The 27,815-nt window shown below is 40.8% G+C and overlaps 1 protein-coding gene across 2 annotated transcripts in view; it reads right to left on the bottom strand.

The window, feature by feature from the left end:
- Window positions 1-27,815, bottom strand: part of LOC138760419 (muscarinic acetylcholine receptor M3-like) — a 260,751-nt gene that overhangs the window by 111,803 nt on the left and 121,133 nt on the right. For both annotated transcript variants that reach the window (XM_069930995.1, XM_069930994.1), the window contains exons 2-4: window positions 26,924-27,069; window positions 13,891-14,123; window positions 8,910-9,016 (exon numbers count right to left, since the gene is read on the bottom strand). The gene's annotated coding sequence lies outside the window, so the exon portion shown is untranslated. The remainder of the gene's footprint in view (window positions 1-8,909; window positions 9,017-13,890; window positions 14,124-26,923; window positions 27,070-27,815) is intronic.

The following is a 27,815-nucleotide window of genomic DNA, read 5'->3' as shown; positions in this document are numbered from 1 at the left end:
GTCTGGAGTTTTTCTTTGGTTTTCATTGGATGTGTTGGCTGTCCTGGACTCAATCCTTAAGTGGAAGTAAATGGTAAGTGGAGCTGGATTCAATGCCAGATCGGTGAGAACCTTATTGAATGGCAGGGCAGACTCGATGGGCTAGATGGCCTTCTCTGGCTCCTATTCTATGTTATCTCATGGTTGATCCCTCATGATTAGTGATATTGCACAGTATATTCCATCTTTCCATAAATCTCTACCATAGATTATATTCAGGTTGTAGCCTGCTCGATATGTTTGTATAGGTTAAGTAATAGAGTCATTAGACACAACTTTAATAGATAGCCCTAGTTTTCCAATAGCCACTCTCTAGTTTATCATCTTGGCTTGAATGAATTTTGCACATTGTCTGGCACACAGGAAGGTGTTGACATTGACCCTGGCCAGTGGCACTTACAATCTATTGCCAAAGTCACACACAAGCTAGATGCTGAATACTTCTCATTTACTACATAAGGCAGCGGTGATGCAGTGCATGTGCGAGTGAACTGTACTACCCTGCACAATAAGATAGCCTGCAACCCTAGAAATGACATCTGCACACTCCACAATGATTACTGACAAGAGAAATGCACTTAGTTCTTTGAAATAAGGAACCTCAATGGCCCCTTCTTGCACAGCAGCAGAGATGTTCCTTGCATCTGCGCCTCCAGCTATGAACTCTGATGCCTGAAAGTTAATTGTCACAATTATCACGTCAATCACTGGAGAGGTGCTCCTTGACCTGCTCTCTAGACATGACAGATTTCTATAAGGGATTTCTTTCTCACCGAAATTCAGTCAGGATAAAACAGTCATTTCTCCACAGATTCCTACTCCTCAATCCTTTCATAAATTGACATTGGAGAACAAAAAAAATCTGCCAACAAATGATTCTCTGTCAAGTGATGTTTCTTGTTCTTCTGCAAGGTCCGACTTCCTGTGCTTTCAAGAATAGAACAAGTTAAGGGTATATGGTGGCATGCAACAACTTGGATCCTTCTCAGTACCCAGCAGCTTTGAGCTGCCTCTTTCCCTGCACTGTGGCCTCCATGTCCCCAGTGCTCCATCATTACAAGTGTCTTGGTCAAAGCACAGCAGCATTTTTAGCATAAACATGTTGAAAGTACAGAATTTGTATGCTCTTGTTAGGATCAAAGGCTCTTGTTAGGAACCTTGTTTTTTTGAGGGATGTTGTGGATCTGGTTTGGATAAAGAGAGAGGTATATAGCAGGTATAGGGAACAAGGAGCAAATGAGGTATTTGAGGCAAATAAAAGTTTAAGTAAAATCTCAAGAAGGAAATCAGGAAGGTTAAAAGAATTCACAAGGTTGCTTTGGCAGACAATACAAAGGAAAATCCTAAAGGTTTCTACAGGTAAATTAAGCACAAAAGGGACAAAATTGGTCCCCTTGAAGATCAGAGTGCTCGGCTTTGTATGGAGCCAGAAGAGAAGGGGGAGATCAGAAATGGTTTTTTGCAACAATATTTACTTGAGAAATTGGAACAGAGTCTAATGGAATCAGGAAAATAAGCACGGAACTTATACAAATTAAACATGGGGAGGTGTTTGGTGTCTTAAAGCAAATAAGGGTGGATAAATCCCCAGGACCTGACAAGTTATTCCCTCGGACCTTGAAGGAGGCTAATGAAGAAATATTTAAAATGTCTTTAGCCACAGGTGTGTTGTTGGAGGATTGGATGGTAGCTGATGTTATTCTGTGGTTTAAAAAAGGCTCCAAGAGTAACCCAGGAAATTATAGACCGGTGAGCCTGACGTTAATAGTAGGTAAGTTACTGGAAGGTGTTCTAGGGATCTGGTGTACAATTATTTGGATAGTGAACACCAGTAAATTTGCAGATGACATGAAAAGTGGTGGTGGTCTGTATATGTGTGAAAATGAAAAAGTGTATATCATGGCTAACGTGTTTTATGGTGTGAAAAATAAAAAATTAAAAAAAAAAAAAAGTGGTGGTGGTGGTGTGGATATTGAGAAAGGCTTTCAAAGCTTGCAAAGTGATCTGGACCAACTGGAATAATGGACTGAAAAAAGGCAGATGGAATTTAATGCAGGCAAGTGTGATGTGTTGAATTTTAGAAGGACAAATCAAAAAAGGACATAGAGTAAATGGTAGGGCATCAAGGAGTGTGGTTGAACAGAGGGATCTGAGAATACAGATACCCAATTCTCTGAAAGTGGCATCACAGGTAGGTAGGGTTATCAAGAGATCTTTTAGCCTATTTGCCTTCATGAATCAAAGTATTGAGTATAGGAGTTGGAATGTAATGGTAAAGTTGCTTTAGACGTTGGTGTGGCCAAACGGAGTATTATGTGCAGTTTTGGTCACCTAACTACAGGAAATATAATCAATAAGATAGAAAGAGTGCAGAGAAGATTTGCTAGGATGTTGTCCAGAATTCAGGAACTGAGTTAGAGGAAAAGGTTAAACAGATTTGGACTTTATGCCCTGGAATATAGAAGAATGAGGGGAGATCTGATAGAGGTATTTAAAATTTTGAGTGGTTTAGGCAGACTGAATGCAGGTAGGCTTTTTACAATAAGGGCAGGTAAGATACAAACCAGAGGACGTGGCTTAAGGGTGATAGGGCGAAGACTTAAGAGGGAATATTAGGGACAACTTCATCACACAGAGAGTGGTGGGAGTGTGGAATGAGCTGCCTGCTGAATTGGTGAATTAATCTTGAATGAATTTGGACAGGTACATGGATTGGAAGGGCAATGCTTTGGATGCAAGACAGTAGGTCTAGGTAGAATAATAGTTTGTCATGGACTAGAGGGGCCAAAGGGCCTTTTTCTCTGCTGTATTGTTCTATGGTTTTATGGTCTTCCTGAAATATGGATGACAACCATACAGTAATTTCTAATAATAATCTATATTTGAAGTGGTTTTCATTCATCTAAATTGAAATTAAGGTTGTTGGCATGCATTGGGTAAGGAGTCAGGGAAGCCTTAGTTTAATTGTATCTCAGCAGCTGTACTTGTATGTGTGTATACCTCATAGAACCTGGGCAGCAAATCACAATTTGAATATAAATCAATGAAATCTCCCAACTTCGTGTAAATATTCTAAAAATATATCTTCATATTATTCTCACCAAACCAGGTATCCAACATGATTTACTACAGAATTAAAGTGAATTTACTTCTGAAATCGATAGTCATCGAGTTGGCAAATTGACTTACCATGCTCTAACATGATATTAGGTATAGGGCAACAAGATTATTAATAGATCCAGAAGCAAAAACAATGTTTGAAATACTCAACCAGTCAGGAAGCATCCAGAGGAAGAAATATGCGCTGTTTTTCTTGTTCCTCAACATTCTGAAACCTTAACTCTGCTTTTCTTCCTCCTCATTGCCTCATTTTCTGAGCATTTTCTGCTTTTCTTTCAGATTTCCACCATCTGCAGTTTTTGTTTGGCCTTTAGATAGTACGCTAATCTTTTTTTGTGTTAATTAACAGCAGCCAAGAAACCGGAGGGGAAAAAAAACACCATCGTATTGATGGATATCAGCCGCAGGTATTTAAATGACCAAGCACTACCGGCACAGGTGGAGAGGATCTAACGTGAGGGAAGGACTGAAGGCAATAAATGTAAGTCGAAAGGTTGTGTTAGGTAAATTGAAGGGATTAAAGACAGATAAATCCCCAGGGCCGGGTGGTCTGCATCCCAGAGTGCTTAAGGAAGTAGCCCAAGAAATAGTGGATGCATTAATGATAATTTTTCAAAATTCTTTAGAATCTGGATTACTTCCTGAGGTTTGGAGGGTGGCTAATGTAACCCCACTTTTTAACAAGTGAGGGACAGAGAAAACGGGAAATTATAGACCAGTTAGCCTGACATGGGGAAAATACTAGAGTCAGTTATTAAAGATGTGATTGCAGCACATTTGAAAAGTAGTGATATCATCGGACAGAAGTCAGCATGGTTTAATGAACGGAAATCATGTCTGACAAATCTTATAGAATTTTTTGAGGATGTAACTTTTCTTTGGCTTGGCTTTGCGGATGAAGATTTATGGAGGGGTAAATGTCCACGTCAGCTGCAGGCTCGTTTGTGGCTGACAAGTCCGATGCGGGACAGGCAGACACGGTTGCAGCGGTTGCAGGGGAAAATTGGTGGGTTGGGGTTGGGTTTTGGGTTTTTCCTCCTTTGTCTTTTGTCAGTGAGGTGGGCTCTGCGGTCTTCTTCAAAGGAGGTTGCTGCCCGCCGAACTATGAGGCGCCAAGATGCACGGTTTGAGGCGATATCAGCCCACTGGCGGTGGTCATTGTGGCAGGCACCAAGAGATTTCTTTAGGCGGTCCTTGTACCTCTTCTTTGGTGCACCTCTGACACGATGGTCAGTGGAGAGCTCACCATATAACACGATCTTGGGAAGGCGATGGTCCTCCATTCTGGAGACGTGACCTATCCAGCGCAGTTGGATCTTCAACAGCGTGGATTCAATGCTGTCGGCCTCTGCCATCTCGAGTACTTCGATGTTAGGGATGAAGTCGCTCCAATGAATGTTGAGGATGGAGCAGAGACAACGCTGGTGGAAGCGCTAGGAGCCGTAGGTGATGCCGGTAGAGGACCCATGATTCGGAGCTGAACAGGAGTGTGGGTATGACAAAGGCTCTGTATACGCTTATCTTTGTGAGGTTTTTCAGTTGGTTGTTTTTCCAGACTCTTTTGTGTAGTCTTCCAAAGGCGTTATTTGCCTTGGCGAGTCTGTTGTCTATCTTGTAACTACTGGAATGGTTAAGGGAGAACCAGTGGATGTGGTCTATCTGGACTTTCAGAAGGTTTTTGATAAGGTCTTGGTCAGGAGATTAGTGTACAAACTTAAAGCACACAGTATAGGAGGTATGGTATTGAGGTGGATAGAGAATTGGTTGACAGACAGGAAGCAAAGAGTAGGAATAAACAAGTTCTTTTCAGAATGGCAGGCGGTGACTAGTTGGGTACCGCAGGGTTCAGTGCTAGGACCACAGTTATTTACAATAGATGAGGGAATAGAAAACAGAATATCCAAGTTTGCAGATTACACAAAGTTGGGTGGAAGGGTTAGCTGTGTAGAGGATGCTAAGAGGACGCAGGGTGACTTGGACAAGTTAGGCGAGTGGGCCAAGGTATGGCAGATGCAATATAATGTGGATAAATGTGAGGTTATCCACTTTGGCGGCAAGAACAGGAGGGAAGATTATTACCTAAATGGTGTCTGATTAGGAAAAGGAAAGATGCAATGAGACCTGGGTATCGCTGTGCACCAGTCATTGAAAGTGGGCATGCAGGTACAGCAGGCAATGAGGAAAGTGAATGGTATGTTGGCATTCATAGCAAGAGGATTCAAGTACAGGACCAGAGAGGTTCTACTGAAGCTGTACAAGGCCTTGGTAAGACCACACCTCAAGTATTGTGTACAGTTTTGTTCTCCTTATCTGAGGAAAGATATCCTTGCCATAGGGGGAGTGCAAAAAAGGTTCACTAGATTGATACCAGGGATGGCAGGATTTCCAAATGAAGAAAGGCTGGATCGACTTGGCTTATACTCACTGGAATTTATAAGATTGAGGGGGGATCTTATAGAAATGTACTGGACAGGCTAGATGCAGGAAGGATGTTCCCGATGTTGGGGAAGACCAGAACCAGGGTCACAGTTTAAGGATAGGGGGGAAGTCTTTTAGGACTGAGATGAGAAAAAAATCTTTTCTCTCAGAGAGTGGTGAATCAGTGGAATTCTTTGCCACAGGAAATAGTTGAAGTTGATTTGTTATCTATATTTAAGAGGGAGTTAGATTTCGACCTTGTGGCTAAGGGGATCAGGCGATATGGGGAGATGGCAGGTACTGGGTACTGAGTAGATGATCAGCCAAGATCAAAATGAATGGCAGTGTAGGCTTGAAGGGCCAAATGGCCTACTCCTGCACCTAATTTCTCTGTTTCTACGTCTAACATCTTCATATTTGTAGAGTATTGTGCCCTGGACCAATGGACCTTTTTTGCTCTAGTCTCTGTTTAAAATAGATGGCTAGGTATAATTTAAGTAATATAGAATACTAATGGTGATTTTTGTTCTGCAGGGCTTTATCAAGGAAGGGGCTGAGTGTTAAAAAGCTAATTTCTGCACCCAATAAAAAGTCAAGGACCTAACAGCCAAATGATATGAATTATCATCCATTTTCTGAAGCAAATGTGTCGGATTGAAATAATTAGACAGTATTTTTTATGTTGCTTTGTTTCAGGAAGATTAACAGTATGTAGTTTTCTTTCTTTCTTTTAAAAATATTTTTAATGATTTTAATAAAGAACATACAAAAAAGAGGTGCAGTTCAAAAAGATGATATGGAGAGCTACACAAAATTAATAAGGCATAATTCATTTTCTAAATCATATACATCTTTTTTTGAAAATAACACAAAAAAGAGAATATATTAAATGTGAAAAACTCAAACCCTTGCCTGACCACGTTGCCAGATACTAAATATGATTAGTATTTTTTTAAAAAACAGAGTTGGAGCAAAAGTAAATAAAAAAGAATGTGGTAAAGATACAAGTCAGACAATTTAATTACATTGAAATGAAACTATAAAGTAAGATAGTGAGTCATTAATGACCCCCATAACTTCTTAAATCTTGTGTAGTTTTTGAAGGGTTTCTCAGTTTAGATGGTTGAGGGAACAATATGAGACTCGTTTTTATTGAAAGGAAAAAAACCATTGTTTTGCCAACTTATCACCATAATATTTCCAAGCCCAGGACTACACTTAGAATAGTTTTGACTCCAGGTATTACCACTTTCTCATGACAGCATGCCACTTTGAAACACTAATGATGGTGCACTCGGAGATGCCAAGGAACAGAACGTACCATCTTCTACTTAGCGAAGGACTCTAACAAATTGCAACAGACAAATGATAAGAAATGTCAAATCCAGCCCACATGCTTCTTGCCTACAGAGGCCTAAAAAAATGAATTCAGGCAGACACCACCTCAATCTGACTGATTGTAAATCAGGAAAGAGAGTTTTGTGAACCATGAGCATCCTTATTCATGTAAGAATGAACAGAAATGATTGGTGACTGATGAAATCCTGTTGAAGTGTGACCAGTGCTGTAATGTAGGAGACGCAGCAGGAAATTTCTTTCAACTTTGCTGAGATAATGTTGGTCTGAGCACCGGGAATAATGCTTCTTCAACATATTCTCATGGAAACTTTCCAGTCTACCAAACTGAACTCAGTTCGACTAAATGAGAGCACTTCTAACAAAGCAATGCTAAGCTCTCTGTCCCCAAGTGGGACTTGAAGCCTTGTATCTCTGACTCAAAAGCAAGATTGTAACCATCTTAGCAATTGTGCATCTAATAAAACAACATTTCTAGCATTTCTCACTTGATTCAAGAGGCAATGCAGAAAAGGTTGCAAATTGAAGCATCTCACTAATGTAATACAAAGGTGCAATCACAGTCACACTGCCAACCCTTCTACTGGGCATGCTGCACTTGGGAGCCTTTCCCACTGTACCATGATATACATGATTAATCAACAACCCGGTATTTTAAGATGGGCTCCCACCTCCAGTGGTGGCAGGTTGTGCTTTCACATTGCCAGAAGGTTATAAATGATAACTTGGCCAGACTCTGACACTTGCCCCCACCAAGTGTCAGAGACCGGTTGAATTTAACTCGCCCTGCCAGGTTGGGATGTTTGATGTTTCACACCATGTGATTATCAGGTACGGACCCAGTAAATTAGCCAGATCAACCCACATGTAATCAGAAGCGTGAAAGGGCCTTAGATTCAATTAAACTATTGAGAGATGTTGTAGAAGGAACAGTGGTCAGTTGATATTATGTTTACTTTGAGTCAGGAAGTTCTGGGCTCCAATACACAATCTTCATGATTTGCGGGCGTTCCGTGACTGACAAACCTCCAGGATTGTGCTACAGTCTCCAGCCATTAAAAATCAATTTCTCAGGTTATGTACAATCCTTGGGGGGGGGGGGGGGGGCGGAATTTGTAGGGCAATTGAAAGAAACCTTATTATTTTGTTATTTTCCTTGAACATTTGCTTACTCAGGTTGACTGGGGCAAAGTAGGATGTTTTGCTGGTTGAACTGGGAAAGAAAATGTCAGGAAGGAACCGATGTAACCAGATTTGCCCGACCCATCTGCGTTCTGCTCCTTTAGGGTTCAGCCTGGGAGGTAAACCATAAGATGACCCACTCCCATCTATCGACCAACTATTATCCCTGTATTGGGAAGGAGGGTTGGGTAAAAAAAAAAAATCAGGTCCAGGAATAAACAACATTTGTGTCTCATGCTGTCAACCTTAGGTTGGCCAAATCCACTGCCACAATTCCCACCTGCAAATTAAGAGATGTTATTATGTAATAAAATTACATTGAATCAGTTGAAGAGTTGGGGAAAACACACAGTGTTGCCCCTTTGCTTGGTATTTGAAAATGCCAACTAATTATTTTCAACTCATTCTTTATATCCTGGAAATAGGTCCTTTCCAGTATTTATCCAATTCTGTTATGATTTACTGAGAAACTACTTCTGCTACTCTTTCAGGCAAAGCATTTAAGAACATAACTGCTCGACATCGTTCCATTAACGAAGGCCACGTCATTTCAACCTAACCAGTTGCGTGGGAAAAAAACAAGCAAGGATTGCATACTCATTTTGACACCCCGATGGAAATTTAGATACAATGACTGGAGATGGTCCTCTTGCCCATTTGTTTGGGCTGAATTTTCACTCTGATCGACATCCGAACAATACAAGTCAGGTAATAATGTCCCCTGACCGACAACATTTATTTTCTTAGCTGCCTCTGAAGTGTGGAAACAATGAGAGATTTAACAAGAAACTTACCAGCAATTTGATTGACGAGTCTTGCTCTATTAATCTTCAGCAACGGAACCAGATACTGGACCATTCATTATACACTGAGCTGCCTGGTGTGATACTCTTCACAGAAGCTGGAAAATATCAAGGGAGTGCATCATTTGATTTAGGTTGTCACCATAACTGGACTAACAAAGCAGATACTATTTGAATTTTAAACACAAGGCTTTTATATTCTATTCCCAAAAGCATCGTTTTATTGCCTTTAGCAAAATAGCAGACAGGTGAATGTGTTACTTGAAGACATTAACAATCTGGATTTTAACATTAGCAAAACTGATTTTTTTATTGGCTGAAATGTTTAAAAATGATTTATACCTTGCATGGGCTTGACAGCATCGGTTTTGAATGACCACAAATACATCTAAAAGCAAATTAGTGCAAGAAGCAAGGGAAGTGACCACTGAATGTCCTTTTTCCAAAATTCAATCGCATTTTTTTGTTCTTTGACACTCCAGAACTAGCTTTAGGTTTGCAACTGAGTGGCGTTCATATGTTGTTGTTTTCTATTTTATTGAAGGTACCCAACACCGAGAGCAACCTAAGGTAAGTAATTAGAGGAATGCAGCCAATATTTCTTCACATTTAAACAATGCACTGAGCCAAGAAGATCCTGAAAAAATTCATAAAACGTTACCCTTCCCAGACTTTGAGATGTCCACGTTAATGTCTGCCGATACAGGTCAAATAGATTTGACAAATTATAGAAATTCGGGGAGTCGTAAGCAGTTAGTGCAAGGCTATTACAGCGCCAGCAGCACGGGTTCAAATCAGGCAATCTCCATGCAATCACCAAATGCCAGAGTGGGCATCTTCTAGGTATTCCCATTTCCCCCCACATTCCAAAGATGTACAGGGTTTGGCTGGTCGCTTGACCACATTGGTGTAATCGGGTGGGTCAGGCTCCTGGGCCTCAATGGCCTGTTACTGTGCTGTATCTCTCAGTCAACATTAAATTGAATAAATATCAACATGGGTGCAGAGAAGGTAAGAAGATTTTAAAGTGAACTTTGCTATCTGCTGCTCTGTTCCTTTCAACAGAAAGGGAGAAAGAAGATGGCTTTTCGAACAGACTCAAGTTGCATTGTTCTGATTCACTGCCATTCAGTCATTGAGAAATGAAGAAACAATTTTAACCATCGCTCCAGCTGAGAGAGAAAACACAATGTTGGGAGTAATTAGTGTTGGGAGCATATAAGCTGCAGCATTATTGCAGCTTGATTAGTTGTGAAGACAGCCCAGTCGATTGTTAGTTTATAGCCCAGCCCTGATCACAGCCAAACTTACCAACTCCTGCATTTTTGGTATGTGGCAGGAAACAGCAACCAGAAGAAACCCAATAGGGTCAGAGGGCGAAGATGCAAACTCCATGTGGACGTCACCGGAGGGCAGAATTGAACCTGGATCTTTGGAGTTGTGCAGCTAACTGTCCCCTTCCCCATGTGATGTTGATTTGTGTGAGAGGACGGTGTAAGTCTCTGCTTCAGTGTGTTCAGAACCGAGTGTAACGAGCAACAATAAACAATGAACCAGACAGTGTTTAATTTTAAACTAGTTTTATTTCTTACTCTGAAGCTATTGTCTTAACTCTTTAACTATCCTTAACATTGTGTGTGTGTGTGTGTGTGTGTGTGTGTGTGTGTGGAGGGGAGTTCAGTTTGCGTGTGTGTGAGTGTGTGTGTGTGTGTGTGTGTGTGTGTGTGTGTGTGTGTGTGTGTGTGTGTGTGTGTGTGTGTGTGGGGACGGGAGTTCAGTTTGTGTGTGTGTGTGTGGAGGGGAGTTCAGTGTGCGTGTGTGTGTGTGTGTGTGTGGAGGGGAGTTCAGTTTGTGTGTGTGTGTGGGTGTGTGTGTGTGGGTTACTTGAGTTTGTGTGTGCGTGTGTGTATGTGTGTGTGTGTGTGTGTGTGTGTGTATGTGGGGGGGACTTCAGTTTGCGCGTGTGTGTGTGTGTGTGTGTGTGGGGGGGGTGACTTCAGTTTGTGTGTGTGTGTGTGTGTGGGGGTGACTTGAGTTTGTGTGTGCGTGTGTGTATGTGTGTGTGTGTGTGTGTGTGTGTGTGTGTGTGTGTGGGGAGGGACTTGAGTTTGTGTTGTGTGTGTGTGTGTGGGGGGGGGGTGGGGGGGGAACTTGAGTGTATGTGCATGTGTGTGAGTGAGTGAGAGAGATACCAAAGTTCACTCTTTCAAATTCAGTGTTGAAGCACAGGCCTTTGAAATTTGATGCCCAGATTTAATGATGAGCTGATGGGGAGACTGGAGTTGTCGCTGCTACAGACTCATGAATTTTCCTTGCGTTGTCTTTGAAGAAATGTCCATCAACAGGAGCTGTGGACATAACACTCCTGGTCCTTTTGTAGGCAAGTCTCGAACTGGGTGGCCTCCGCGAAACTTCCAAGACCCTGGCACCATTCTCTCCAAGTAACTTTACTGCCAGTCACGCTTAAAATGATGTAGTCTCTCCAAGCGACCTCCACCATGAAGGACTTGGTTTCCCAAAAAGACCCTCCTGGCACAGGACAATCCACCAAAATCGTCCAGTCATGCACAGAGCATGCTTTACTCTGTATTCAACAAAAAATGGGTGGTCACAAGAGCAGTCAGCATGGTTCTCCCTTGCAAAATCAGTGTCTTTGCAAATGTATCAATTTCTGGAAAAGACTGTGACAAACCTTCCCTCAGGTTAGCCAACATATTGAATTATCCCTTCGTGATAATCCCATTTTGCTAAAACGGAAGCTCATAATACGTCCCCCCAACAAAGAGCTTTAAGAACAAAATTTTTTTACTACAATTTACAACATTAAATAATACCTTCATTATTAATAAAGACAAATAGAAGCCAATACAACTAATAAAATTATTTTTGCTGCAAAACATTGCAAATTTAACATTTGGAAAGGCAATCAGCAATTACGTTATCTTTGCCTTTAATGTAAATTATCATTAAATTCAATTCTTGCAGAATTAACTCCTGTTTAATAATCTTTGATTTTTGTTTCTCATCTTACTTAAGAACCCCAAGTGATTATGGTCCCTGAGCTGTGCAGATATGAACATCGAAGTGCCGCAAACCCAGTTCAAGGGACAATAGTTCTTTCTCTATGGTAGAATAAACTTTTTGATGTTCATTGAATTTATTGGAAAAGCAAACCACTGGATGAACAATACCATCACAATCATTCTTTTGGAATAACACTGCTCCTGCAGCTCCTTCACTCACATCCATGGCTAAAGAAAATGGCTGGTCCAAATCAGGAGATTTTAAAACAGGGTTATGACACAACCTCTTAAATTTTCTAAAGCTCTGACAAGATTTTGTCCACACAAATTTCTCCCCTTTCTTCAGAAGATTGGTTAAAGGAAGAGTATTTTTTTTTGCAAAATCATTGAAAATCTTCCTATAATAACCTGTCATTCCTAAAAACCTCATTGCTTTGTTGCCATTGGGAATAGGGAGTTCAGAAATCACCTGCACTTATGCTTGAATAGGCGCAACTTTGCCCTGACCAACCACATGTACTAAGTATGTTACAGTAATATGTCCAAATTCACTCTTAGCTAAATTGAGAGTCAAGTTTGTTCCGGATAATCTTACAAACAATTTCTCCAATTCCACCAGATGTTCTTCCCATGTGTAACTTTTTGTGACCAAGTCATCAATATAAATATCTATGTTTTAAACCTTGGATTACTGAATTTATCACACTTTGGAACATTGCTGAGGCATCTTTCATGCCAAAAGGTAGCACATTATATTCATACAAGCCTGATGATATCACAAATGTGGAAATATCCCTTCCTCTTTCGGTTAGTGGCACGCACCAGTAACCCTCAGCAGATCCACTTTGGTAAGAAATTTAGATTTCCCAATTTTATCAATACAATGATCAATTCTAGGATTGGAATAAGCATCTGTTTTGGTCACTGCATTAACCTTCTGTAATCTGCACAGAATCTAACAGTTCCATTCATTTTAGGTACCAGAACGCAAGGAGAACTCCAATTTGAGTTTGAAGGTCTAATAATATTTTCCACATCCTGATCCAATATTTTACTCTTTTCAATGTTTATTTGATAGGGGTGTTGTTTTATGGGACTCGCTTCTGTGACAGATTATGCTGTGTTTGTATTGTATATGATTTTGGGCGATAAATTGGGACAGGTTTGTTTTTAGTGTAGGTCACATACAAACACTTCAAAACAGATCTCATTTAAAATAGTGGAGCTCTGCTCAAGCCGGACAGGCCAGCTCCTGGGGGCCTTTGCATTGAAAAGTTTAGAGTTTTACAGCATGGAACAAAGCCCCTTAGCCTTTCTAACTAAACTGTCAACTGAAGTTTATGTTACTTGACTTTTCTCTAACTCTCTAAACCTGTCCAATTCATATACCTTTTCAAAGTTGCAATTGTAACTGCCACCACCACCAGCTGTATGCAAGACAGGGTTTTACAAAAGAACTTTCTTGACTCACAGTTCATCTGTTCATACAGTTCATATCTGTGCTAAAACCATTAAAGCCCTTGAATTTATTCAGTAATAATAGTTACTAATAGCGTTAATGCTGTTTTCAAGAGCAGATATTCTGAAAATTGCCAGCAGTGCAAGATCCTTCCTTTGGCTTTATTACTCTATGAATTCTGCATGCAATTCCAAAGCAAACATTTGAAAATCTTTTGGGCTCAAACTGGCTTTGTGAAAGGTGCGCTGTGATCTGCAAAAGATAAGCAATGATCCAAGCCATCAAACTGACTACATGAGAAAACGAAAGAAAAATACCAAGTCTGCACACACAGTACAAATTACATTTAGAAATACATCACAGTGACAGACACTTCCAGACCACAAGCCCCCCAAATACCCCTATTACCAGACAACCTCCATGCATTTTATTATGGGGTAAAACCGGAGCAAACCCATGCAGACATGGGGAGAAGGTACTAACTACTTACTGGCAGTGACTGATTCGAACCCGGGTCACTGGTGCTGGAATAAGAGGGCCATCCTACGTGAGGTTAAAATGTCTGATGCTTGTGGAGCACAGCTTGGCAGAGTTTCACTCCTTAGTAAAAGTTGCTCTGGGTTACTGTGCAGAATGCTCCACTTGCCCACCATAATAAGCATGATGTCCTTGTCAAATTGTAGCACATTTTCATCCACGTCTCAGATAATCATAGGTCTGAAACTGAAGCAATTGCAAATTACTCAATTTACACAGTTGCAAATTAAGGAGGTCTTGAATGACAAGGAACGGACCAGGAAAGTAGAAAGGAGGGCGTGATCAAATCAGCCATAACTTTGTTGAATGTTGAAGCAGACACCATGATTCTATAGGTAATTCCATACTTTCCTGTTCTCTGGAATTTTTATACATCTTTAATGGATTTTGCAAATACAATGAGTTACATTTCCCCCAGAGAAAATATCCATATCTTCTGTATTTTAATGAATGCATCATTGCGCAAGGCAGCATCTATTTTTATTAGTATGTCATAGAGAGACTATTTTCAATGCCTCAGAGAACATTCAGGTATAAGGGCTTCTAAATTTCTGACAAAATGCCAACATCCTGTCAATCAAAGCATGATTATCCATCCACATGCATTCGCAGTAAATGTTTGTAGGTTATTAAACCAAGGCAGTAACATGGGGACACTTATTGAATATCTGCTCCATAAGTGCAGGCTGGTAGGCCAAGAGTGATCACAAGGTAGAACCTGGCCCATTTTCCTTCACTAAAACCTAGAAACTCAGAGCGACTGGAATGTTGTGTCTTTCTTACTTGATTTCCACTCAGTTTAACAATATTTGATAGCGCTGGGTTCCTGAGCTCTCTGCCATGTACAAATCTTACGGTCTTGTGCCTTTTTACATTAATGTGATCTGATTACCACCAGTTATTAATTCATGTTGATTTCAATAAATTGAGAATGTAACTTTAATTACACTGAACAATAAAGATTTTGCATCCTGAACACTTTTAGGTGTATTTTATGGATATTATCAATGAAAATCGCCTTAAAACTTTCCTATCCTGTACTGTCTTTTCATAGATTTTACTTATTTTTGTGATTTCTTGTCATATTTTGTGTGGACTCAAATATTGCCCAATGTTTTGGTCAGTCCAGATGTTATGCAAATGTTATCTTAGGTCTAGGCATGCTTAGTCAGGATACATGTTGACAGGCTATAAAAGCAGCTCAACCATACAGATCAAAATTTTCTTGGCAACTACAGAGCACCAAGCTACATCCAACTGATTCACAACATACTTTAAGCATATTAAAACCACGAAGTGAAACATGTCATTGAAAATTTATTTACTGCATTCACACTTGGACTTCTTCCCCACTGCCAGTGATGAACATGGTGAAAGGTTTCACCAGGACATGGAAAAGTGGTATCAGGGCAATTGGCTGACTATTGTTGGACACTGACATGAGAGGCATCAGATGCTGAGTACAAATAAATATCAGCATCACAAGAATTTTAGATCAGTTGAGCTAATGCAAAGTGCAGGGATCATTATGCGATTAAATATGTCAAATTCAATAAAAGTTAATGTTTTTCCAACTTCCTATGTGATACAGCAAATTGGATATTATCTCTGTGTTCAGCTTAAGGTTGTCTACCATAAACCCCATTTTTTTTCAGGAAACAAACCTTTTGGCAAAAAATTGTTGTCCAGTGTTATTGTTTAACCAATGTATGATACTGATTTTCAAATAGCTACATGCACGTAGGTGTCTGCAAAGAGCCATCAAGTCCCACTGATTAGAAAGAGACATTTCAGTCTACACTGATCACCCAGTATTGATCAATACAAATCCTACTTGCCAACACTTGGCATACTGTCTTCTAGGATGAGCTAAACACTTAAATGTAGTACCCACTACCTTCTCACGCTGTGTGTTCATCAACCAGCCTCTGCCTGAAGATATGTTGTTCCTTGAATCACCTCTGTGTTTCCAACACCATACCTTAAGCCTTTGCCATTCAGTCACAGGCACCTTTGTTGGTTAATCTCCGAAAGGTTTCGCATTACCTACTCTATATATGTCTCTCCAAATTTTGTTGAGTTCTACTGCCTCCATCCAAGGCATCATCATTCTCCCCTCGAAAGTCTGCAGACACTGTGTTTGTAGTAAAAACACAGAAATGCTGGAGGAGCTCAACAAGTCATACAGCATCCATCTTTACCTTCTAAGGACACTGCGTGATCTGATGGGTACTCTCCAGCACTACAATCACAACATTTGCAGACTTTCATGCTTCACTCCTTTTGGTGGCTCCATTGCTAAACCACCGGAGGGATGCCTACCCCACTTGAAGGGTGTCTGTAAAAGTCTCTCTCTCTCTGCTCCTCCTCAGCACTCCCTGTTGGTCTCATGCTCTATGGCCATGCACTCACCAAATTATAGATTTTCACCTCCTATGGATACCATGTAACCTGCTAAATTCTTCAGCATTTTTGTGCTTTCATCATCCTCACCACTCCCCACCCTCCAAACCCACTCCCCATCCTCCAAACCCACCCCCACCTCATTTGATTCCATTTGGTCCCTCTTTACACCTCTGTTGTCACCTTCTCTTCTTATCAGATTTCATCACTGACAACCTTTGTCTTCTAATCACCCACTCCACCCCTTATGATTCCTTGGTTTCTCTTGCCTCTTTCTCCCTTTGCCTGACATCAACCAATCTACCATCTCTGTCCGTCATATTCCACCTTACTGGTCGGCTAATCCCTGACCTCTTTACCATACCCGATGGACGCTACGAGTTCCTCCACCATTCTTGTGCCTTGACCACAATCACAGTGTCTGCAGACTTTTGTGTTTCAGAGCACCTCAGTGTTCTCACCATTCTTTCTTTTTCTTTCTTTGGCTTGGCTTCGCGGACGAAGATTTATGGAGGGGTATGTCCATAGGAACATAGGAACATAGGAAGTAGGAACAGTAGGCCAAAAATGGCCCATCGAGCCTGCTCCGCCATTGAATAAGATCATGGCTGATCTAATTTATGACCTAACTCCACTTCTCCCCATATCCCCTAATTCCTCTATCAAACCAACAGCATTCACGGAGCTTGCCCTGATTTTTGCCTGGCGATACAATCAAGAGCCAATAACTCACAGTTGCTATGCAGCTCTACCCGGAACATGCATGAAACAGATGAATTGTGTGATCACATAATTCATACATGTGCTATTCCAATGTAGTTTTTTTTAAATAATGTTTTATTATTTACTTTTATTATACATTATAAGATATAAAGAGTGGCATGGTTAGCACAGCGGTTAGTGCGACACCATTACAGTGCCAGCGACCCTGATTCGAATCCCACACTGTCTGTAGGAGGTTGTATTCCCTTCCTGTGTCTACCAAACTTAAGAGGGTTGAAGGTTAATTGGGGCAGCACAGGCTCCTGGGCTGGAAGGGCTTATTACCATGCTGTATGTCTAAATCAGAAATAAATAAAAAATTTAAAAAAATTAAACTTAAACCCTACTGTCCTTTAAAACTGGAGTCAGCATTACATCTCCTGATCACAAATGTAAAAATAAGATGGGAGTCTTGTCATGTCCTGCCCAACCACCGTGGCGTTATGGCAATTTTAATCCCACACCCATACCTTGTGCTGCAATGCCACAAGATTTCTCGGCATTTGATCAGTTACCAATTCAGCGATCTAGACTGGATTTTAATCCCCAACTCAGAGTGAAGGAGCAATGTGAACAACACTTCACGTCCTAGGATGTCTGCTTTGCTCATTCTGATCTGTAACTTTACAAAATGAACCTTTCTCTTCTCAGCTGAATTCCTAAATGGAGTCCTGACTGGAATAGTTCATAGTTTACAATAATAATTCCTTTTTTATACAGAAGACATGTCTCATTTTATCAACCTACCCAAACAAGAAAGGAACATAAGCTTTTGTTTCATTCTTTATGTTTTTGTTAAGTAGACAGTTGACTCATTCAAGTCTTTAAGCAGTCACTCCATTTGTTCACTTCAGGTAAATAGAGCGTGTGAGGTTTTATCTTTCAAGAATCTTAATTGGCACACAGATAATACTGGGTTGCCAAATGAGTCATCCTAGATCACAGGAATGGTTCAGCACCAAGACAAAAGGAAGAGCTACCAAGAGAAATGTAGTGGTTAGGTTACTGGAATCGTAATGCAGAAATTGAGGTGAATGGTCCAAATTTAGGCTCTGGTCAGGAGAAAGAAGGAGGTATTGCACAGGTATATGCAGGCGGGACCAAGTGTACACATGGAGGAGTTTTGGGAACTGAGGAGTAAGCTAAAAATGACATCAGGAGAGCAAAATGGAACAGGAGAACGCTCTGGTGGATAACATTAAGGATAAGCAAGTGAAGTCTGCACAAGCACAACCTGACCAAACAGCATTCTCCAGTCCTTGGCGCAAAACATGCACACACACAAGACATAGAACACATATACAGACAAACAATACATAAATTCTGTGCTGTAGCGTTACCAACTTTCCCACCCTGTTTAAAAATTGTGCGCTAATGCTATTTATTGCTTGCACCTTCCCAGTCCCTTATCAAGGTTTATATAGGTCAACACAACAACAGGGGCTGAAGGGCTCACACTGCGCTAGACATAATTATCATGTAATAATTAGGCATGATTAATTTTGTTCAAATAAAGATCATCGATCACGATTTAGGGCAGGTCCACCATCATGATATTACTGGTAGAAGATAGAACAGTCCTAACCCCGGAGTTGACTCCATGCAAATGTGAAAGCATTCACTGTCCCAGTTCGGAGTAGTCAAGTGTGAAAAGCCAAACCCCTATTCCTATCGCAGGACACTGAAAGGCCAATTTAGTGGGACATAGTGTGAAAGGGGCTATAGGGGCTATAGGTAGTTAGAGTGGTCAAAAAGGCTTTTCATCATTCAAACTATTGAGTATATAAATTGAGAGGTCATATTACAGTTGTTTAAGACATGGGTTATTCCAGAGAATTTGAACCTCAGACACAAATGGCAATGCCGCTCCCTAACCTCATACATTCCTCGGAGAATAAACCCAGTCTATCTAATCTCTCTCCTTCAATCCCTCCAGTTCCTTGACTCCATTCAACTCTCAATCAAAGTAGCAAAACAACCATGTATTTCTGTGCCAGCTGGTGAATTTTTAGGGGAGGGAGCATCTTAATTTATCCAAGGCTGTGCAATGCGGCAACTGCTGTGACCTGGTTACCTGCTTCACCACACGAGTGAGAACACAAGGGGACAAATTTGACACGAAATGCAATTGGGAATATTTTAAAATTTAAATGTGGACTAACATGTTAACAGGACCCTCTGACCCATGAGGTCATGCCCAGATACGTCCACATGATCACTCAATCTCAAAGATCACACGTCTTTAGAACGTGGGAGAAAATTGGATCAACCAGAGGAAACCTATGTGATCATCGGGAGGGTATATAAACTACAGTGGCAGATTCAAACCTGGATCGCTGGCATTGTAACAGGTTGTGCTAACCGCATTGCCCTGAAATTTATCTATCCTTTAATATTTATTATCCATTATCAATTATACAATTTTTTTGTGTACTTTAAGTACCTGTTTAGCTGCAGCACCCAGAAAGAATCTCAATGTAATTGTACTTTGTCCTTGACTATAAACTCTATTCTCATCAAGATTAAATGACTGATAAAATAGCTCTTAGGTTGTCAGAATTGGAGGTCCTGCCTCTACAGCGAACTGGGATTCACTGGTAGTGCATTGTGTGGATGTCTGGTTCCACCCCCATCTGCTCACATATAACCCTGGTTTCCTGCCTAAACCCAGAATATTTCTGAAGAATACTGTGAAACCCTATCCATAGTTATATGCTAATAAAAGCATTTGTTCTCCCTCCAGTTGTGAGAACTTTTATTTGCACTACAATTTTTTTAGCTTATTCCCTAAACGATGGAAGCGCTACTCAAGCCAGGCATGCTGCTCTGTCCCCCGACACGGCTGAGGAGTTCATGTACTGGCTAGACTACTTCCAGGCCTACCTGAACGCGACCAGAGATGTCTTCCACAATGGTGAACTCATGAGGTCAGCACTCATTTCGAGGGTAGGAACGAAAGAGTATGCAGTCATCAGGGATGATGCTGCCATTGAGGCTTTAAAGGCTCGGTACCTGAAGGCACAAAACGAGGTCCGAGCGAGGCACTGACTTGCTCTACTTCACCAATGGCCAGGAGAGATCATCGATGACTACCTGCTGGATCTGTGGATGCTTGCCAAGAAGTGGAGGTACGAAACAGCTACAGGCCTCATTCATGAGGAAAAACAGATCTGGGACCCTCTAATCGTGGGGGTCCACTTGAGGTACATGAACCAGCGACTGCTTGAGGTGGAAAAGAAGGACCTGGCTAGCCATGGGTGAACTGACCAAATCACTGGAACAGGCCAAGCTTGATAATGACGACCTTGAAGCCAGCGAGCTCGTTCACCCAGGATCTCCAGACCCCCGGACTGCTTAAATCTGTAAATTAGTAAATAACTGTATATTTTTTAACTTTTTTTTCTGAACTCATGTTCTCAGTCTTCATTCACAGACCCTAAATTCTACAGGAAGGGGTGAATGCAGTGAAATGGGATTCACTGGTGGTGTGTTGTGGTGATGGCTGGCTCCACCCCCATCTACTCACATATAACCCTGGCTTCCTGCCTAAACCCAGATCCCTTCTGAAGACTACTGTGAAACCCTACCCATAGTTATAAGCTAATAAAAATGTTTGTTCTCTCTCCAGTCGTGAGAGCTTTTATTCACGCTACAGACTGTTAGGGCAGTCTGGCAGCTGAGATCTTCTGGTCATGGAGGCCTTGTTCTCTGACTACCAAGGATGACGAGTCAGCTCAGTGGACTCATCTCAAGGTGTTGGTAGGAGGGGAGCAGCTATTACTGTGATCAGCCTCGCCACTGGGATAAAAGGTTTGTCTGAAAGATGTCATAAGGAGCCCACATGGCTGTACCATGCTGACTAGATTTATTGCTCTATAGTTCTGGTCATGAGGTTATTAATTGATTGTGTTGTTGCAAGATATCAAGGGCACCTTTAGATTGAGCATCTCCTGGTCAACTCAACGGGGTTGCTCATTGACATTCAGCTATTCCACTAATTTCCATGCTTTGCTTTTCCTTCTATTTTAATACTATTCTGTTATTGTCATTTTTACAGTGACAGTACACAATCTTTTAGCAATTATAATTTGCAACTCATCTGAATGCAATGTGTATGCTGCTTAATAGGTTTATAAAATCGGATTGAAAATGCAAAACAATTGTGTAATTAGAGCATGAAAAACACAAAAAAAGCTGCAGAAGCTGGAAAACAAAACAGTGAAAACAGATAGCAGTTTGGGCAAAGAAAATGAGGCAATGTTTCAAGTTGAGGAAGTTTTAAGATCCGGTGTTACCTCTTTTTCTCTTTCCACAGATGCTGTCTGATCTGCTGAGTATTTCCAGTTTAGAGCCAAAGAATCATAGAACATTACAGCAGGCCCTTCTGCCCTTCTAGTCTATGCCAAACTATTTTTCTACCTAGTTCCATTGACTTTCACTCAGTCCATACCCCTCCAAACCCTCCCATCTGGATATCTGTCCACATTTTTAAAATGTTAAAATTGAGCCCATATTCACCACTGCAGCAGGGAGCTCATTCCTCACCCCCACTGCTCTCTGTGTGAAGAAGCGCCCCCTATTGTTCACCTTAAATTTTTCCCCTTTTACTCTTAACCCATGTCCATTGGTTTGCATCTCACCTACCCTCAGTGGAAAAAAAACCTATCTACATTTAGTCTTCCTATCTCCCTCAGAATTTTAAATACCTCTATCAAATCTCCCCTCATTCATCTGCATTCCAGGGGAAAAAAAAGTCCAAACCTCTTTAACCTATCCCTGTAACTCAGTTCCTGAAGTCTGGGCAACATCCTTGTAAATCTTCTCTGCACTCTTGCATTCATATTGACATCTTTCCTGTAGTTAGGTGACCAAAACTGCGCACAATACTCCAAATTTGGCCTCACTAATATTTTTATACCACTTTACCATAACATCCCAACTCCTATACTCAGTACTTTGATTTATGAAGGGCAATATGCCAGAAGGTCTCTTAACAACCCTATCCACCTGCTTTGCCACTTTGAGGCAATTATGTATCTGTAATCCCAGTTCCATCTGTTCTATCACACTCCTCAGTGTCCTATCATTTACTGTGCATGTTCCTTCTTGAATTGTTCTTCCAAAATACAACACCTCACAATTGTCTGCATTAAATTCCATCTTCCATTTTTCAGCCCACTTTTCCAACTGGTCCTGATCCTTCTGCAAGGTTTGAAAGCTTCCTCACTGTCCACAACATCTCCAATCTTAGCGTCATCTGCAAACTTCCTGATCCAATTTATCACATTATCATCTAGATCATTGAAACAGGTGACAAACAACAATGGTCCCAGCACTGATCTCTGAGACATAGGCCTCCAATCTGAGGAGCAATCATCCACTACCACTCTCAGGCTACTCTCACATAGCCAATGCCAAATCCAGTTCACTACCTCACCATGAATATGGTATATTTCCGACTAACCTCTCATGTGAGACCTTGTCAAAGACCTTACTAAAGTCCATGTAGCAACATCCAATGGAATTAGTTCCTTTCCAGTACAGGTGCAAACCATCCCATGAACACGGGTCCCACTTTCCCTGGAAGAGTATCCAATGAAGCAGAAAATTGAAGCTCTCCCTCCTACACCATGTCTTTTGCCACTGCATTATCCTCCTATTTCTAACCTTTGGTGTATTTTACTGAACATTTGGATCCTCAACAGCACCTTGCAAACTCATGGCCTTGAGGCCTTTAGAAGGACTATGGGGACATCCTGCTGTGTATTATATCATCTTTACTTGTCACTGGGACTACACTCTGGAAGCTCCCCAGCCCAACAGCACTCACTTTATGGAATGCATCAGTTCAAGAAGGAAGCTTAACACAATCTACTGAAGAAGCAAAGCCTTTTGGATATCATTTGGCTTAGATGGAGAAGAGACACTGCGACACCTTGTAAGAAGACTGACAGTCATAATCTGAATGGGAACACGAGCAAAATATAAGCCAGTCAAGCACATAAATATTTGAATTAGAAGCAGGAGTAGGTCACTCAGTCCTTTAAGCTTATTCCGTCATTTAATAAGATCATGACTGATCTAAGTGTAACCTCAACTCTACATTTCTATCTACAGGTCAGCATCAGGCAAATCCCTCAGTGAAGACTTTGGACAGAATCTGCATGCACGATGACTTACTTATTCCATGGTGAGGGAAGATCCACGTCTATTGATCTAGCATATAAACACTTTGCAGAGCATGACAGATTCATTGCTTGTGTAGGCTTTAATAGATCTTAGTGTGAAACTGCAATTCCAGCAACAATGAATCAACTTCTTCACATCAAAGGAAAACATGTGCAATACAGGTTTGTTCCACAGTGCATTGATCTTTCCTTACATTGCAAAAATGTGGAAGTCACATTCTTTTAGAGATACAAAATGATTATTCCCCTTTCTAGCCTACTAAACTGTACTTCTTTGTAAGGCGAGAGGAAACCAGAGCATATGGTGAAAACCCACAGAGACATGGGCACAATGAAAGACAGCCACGGATTCGAACCTGGTTTGCTGACATTGTACAGTGTTCCGCTAACCACTGCACTACCTTACGGACCAAAAGTGTTGTTCCTACTAACTACTTGTAGCAAGCTCTTTTTTGATCATATGATTAAAAAGAATCTTATGAAAGAATTAAGAAAAAGCTATAAGAAGGTATGTGGTGGCTTTAGCAAGCAGGGTGAAAATAAATCCAAAAGGGTTTCTATAAATCTGTTAATAGCAAAAGGAGAGTGAGGGATAAAATTGGTCCCTTAGAGAATCAGAGCGGACACCTGGGTGTGGAGCCAAATGAGATGGGGGAGATTTTGAACAAGTTCTTTTCTTTGGTATTCACTAAGGAGAAGGATGTTGAATTGTGCGAGGTAAAGGAAGCAAAGAGGGTAATTATAGAAACTGTAGTGATTAAGAAAGAGGAAGCACTAGAGCGTTTGAAGCATATAGGGAGGATCTCTCCAGGTCCCAATGGAATTTTCCCCAGGACCTTGAGAGAAGTTAGTGAGGAAATAGTAGCGGCTCTGACAGTAATTTTTGAAATGTCATGAGAGATGTGTAAAGTTCCGGAGGATTGGGGTATTGCTAATGTGGTTCCTTTGTTTAAAAAGGGTTTGAGGAGCAAGCTTAGCAATTATAGGCCTGTAAGTTTGACATCTGTGGTAGGAAAGTTAATGGAAAGCATTCTTAGAGATAATATATATAAGTATCTGGAGAGACAGAGTCTGATCAGGAATACACAACACGGGTTTGTGCATGGAAGATCATGTTTGACCAAATGTTGAATTTTTTTGATGAGGGAAAAGCAGTGGATATTGTCTATATTAACTTCAGTAATGCCTCCAATAAGTTTCTGCATGGCAGGTTAGCTAGGAAGGTTCAAGCACTAGGTATTAACTTTCAGATAGTCAAATGGATTCAATAGTGGCTGGAAGGGAGATGCCAGAGAGTTGTAGTGGATAACTGTTTGTCAGGCTTGAGGCCAGTAACAAGTGGTGTGGCTCAGGGTTCTGTATTGGGTCCATTGCTGTTTGCCATTTACATTAATGATCTGGATGACTGGGTGGTAAATTGAATTAGCAAATATGTGGATGAATCCAAAATAGGTGGAATTGTGGATAATGAAGAAGGTTTTCAAAGATTGCACAGGGATTTGGACGGCTTAGAAGAGTGGGCTGAAAGATGGCAGATGGAATTTAATGCTGAGATGTGTGAAGTGCTTCAGTTTGGTAGGATTAATCAAAACAGGACATACGTAGTAAATGGGAGGACATTGAAGAATACAGTAGAGCAGAAAGATCTGGGAATAATGGTGCATCATTCCCTGAAGGTAGAATCTCTTGTGGATAGGGTGATGAAGGTGGCTTTTGGTATGCTGGCCTTTATAAATCAAAGCATAGAATACAAGAGTTGGGAAGTGATGTTGAGACTGTTCAAGACATTGATGAGGCCAAATTTGGAAAACTGTGTGCAGTTCTGGTCACTGAATTATAAGAAGGGTATCAACAAGGTAGAGAGAGTGCAGAGATCATTTACAAAAAAGGCTTCAGTATATAGATTACAAAGAAAGATTGAGCAGATTAGGTCTTTATTCTTTGGGGGTGTAGAAGGCTTCAGTTTATAGATTACAAAAAAAGATTGAGCAGATTAGGTCTTTATTCTTTGGGGGTGTAGAAGGTTGAGGGGGGATTTGATAGATGTATTTAAGATTATGAGGGGGATAGATAGAGATGATGTGGATAGGATTTTTCCCTTGAGGGTAGAAGAGATTGAAACAAAAGGTCATGAGTTAAGAGTTAAGGGACAAAAGTTTAGAAGTAACATGAGGAGGAACTTCTTCACTCAGAAAGTGCTGGCTCTATGAAATGAGCCTCCGGGAGAAGTAGGGTCCATTTTGTCAATTAAGAAAAAATTGGATTAGATGGGAGGGGAATGGAGATTTATGGGCAAGGTGTAGGTAGGTGGGATTAGAGGAGAGTACTTGGTTCAATGCAGACGAGAAGTGCAGAGATGGCCTATTTTTGTGTCGTAATTTTAATAGGATCTTGATTGGTTGGGCAGGTGGTACAGGAATAGTTGTTGGAATTCAATGGCCAGAAATGTGAAGTGCTGCATTTTGGGATGCCAATATAGGTAGGACCTTCACAGCGAATGATAGGGATCTGAGGATTATTGTAGAGAAGAGAGATCTGGAAGTACAAATGCATAGTACCTTGAAAGTTGTGTCACACGTAGATAGGATGGTCAAAAATGATTTTGGCACAATGGCTTCATCAGTCAAAATATTGAGTACAGACTTTGGGAGGTTGAATATCAGTTGAATACAACGTGCATTTCTGGTCCCTATACTACATGACAGATGTTTTCATGCGGAAGGAGATGCAGAGAAGATTTACAAAGATGTTGCCAGGACTCTGGGTCCTGAGCTATAGGGAGAGGCTGAACAACCTACGGCTTTACTCTTTCGAGTGTAGAATCATGGGAAGAATAGATCAGGTGAATGCACACAGCTTTCTGCCCAGAGTAGAGGAATTGGTAACCAGAGGTTTAAGGTGAGGGGAGAGAGATTTAGCAGGAACCTGAGGGGTAACTGAGGGTGGTGGGTGTACAGATTGAGCTGCTGGAGGTGGTTGACACAGATACTATTGGAATGCTTAAGAAAAAAAATTGGGCAGATACATGCATCAGATAAGTTTAGAGGAATATGATCCAAACCAGCTGGTGGGACAATTCGACGTGGACATGTTCAGTAAAAGTGCCTGTTCCAATGCTGTATGACACTAACTCTAAGTTAGTGCACTCGAGATGTGAGCACAGAACCTTGTGTAACAATTCAGAGTTGGGCTGAAGGAATAATACACTATCAAAGGTGCTTTCCTTCAGTGGAAATTTTTCACCAAAACTCTATCAAAGATTAGAAGGGCCTCGGCAGTATTTGAAAAGTGTTTTAAAAACTATGGGAGCTTGCTATGTTTTGGGTCCAAACTTCAAAAGGGTTTGATTCGTTGTAAAAACACATTGTGAAATGGAACAGATAGACACAAATCTTTTTTTCTTTTCATTGTTGAATACACAAAAAGATTTATTTTCATAAAATTAACTCAAAGGAAATAATTCAGAAATATACAATATTCCTCTTTGTAGCATGAGGCTTCAAAAGATGTTTTAAAATCTTAGTCCCTTTGCAGAAATATTTTACATCGCTACCCTTTTTAAACAAGAATCATCGTAATAGAGGATTGGCAAATGTGTGCAGGTTTTGAATTAATGAGATGAGGTTTACTTACACATGCTCTGAAGTGACTTTGAACGTTGCCTGCAAGTAACTCAACTCACAGATCGTCGGCATTAAAGCCAAAGAAAGCAGAACAAGGTTGAGAGGGTTTGCATCACCATACTCTCATAAATCCTTCAATATCTGTTTACCTGAAAGCTAGAAGAAGAGTAAAATTAGTTATTCCAGAGAATTTAACCCCCATATACAAATGGCAATATCAATGGATTAACACTTTCTTAAGAAAGCGAATCACATTGATGTGCTGAGAATTACTGATTCACTAGACTCCTAAAAGACAGAGTGCACAATAGAGGGTTATAATTCTTAATGGACTTAGGTGACCCATGGCATTCTGCAGGAATAAGTGTTGATCTCTTTTTTTGTCAATTGGATGAAAATGTAGGTTGGCTTGAGGAACATAGGAAGTAGGAACAGAAACAAATGGCCCATCGAGCCTGCTCCGCCATTCAATACGATCATGGCTGATCTAATTTATGACCTAACTCCACCTACCTGCCTTCTCCCCATATCCCCTAATTCCTCTATCATGTAAAAATTGATCTAACCAAATTTTAATTATGTTTAATGAAGCAGCCTCAACCACTTCCCTGGTTAGAGAATTCCAAACATTCACTACTCTCTGGGAAAAACTATTTTTCCTCATCTCTGTCCTAAATCTACTCCCCCGAATCTTGAGACCGTGTCCTCTCATTTTAGTTTCCCTGGCCAGCTCAAAAAAACCTTCCTACATCTATCCTATCCATACCCTTCATAATCCTATATGTTTCTATAAGATCTCCTCTCATTCTTCTGAACTCGAACGAATACAATCCTAGACGATTTAATCTTTCATCATAAGTCAACCCCTTCATCCCAGGGATCAACCTAGTAAACCTCCTCTG

This window comes from Narcine bancroftii, chromosome 4, assembly GCF_036971445.1.
Source record: "Narcine bancroftii isolate sNarBan1 chromosome 4, sNarBan1.hap1, whole genome shotgun sequence".
Classification (NCBI taxonomy): Eukaryota; Metazoa; Chordata; class Chondrichthyes; order Torpediniformes; family Narcinidae; genus Narcine; species Narcine bancroftii.
This window is presented reverse-complemented; position numbering and strand designations above follow the sequence as displayed.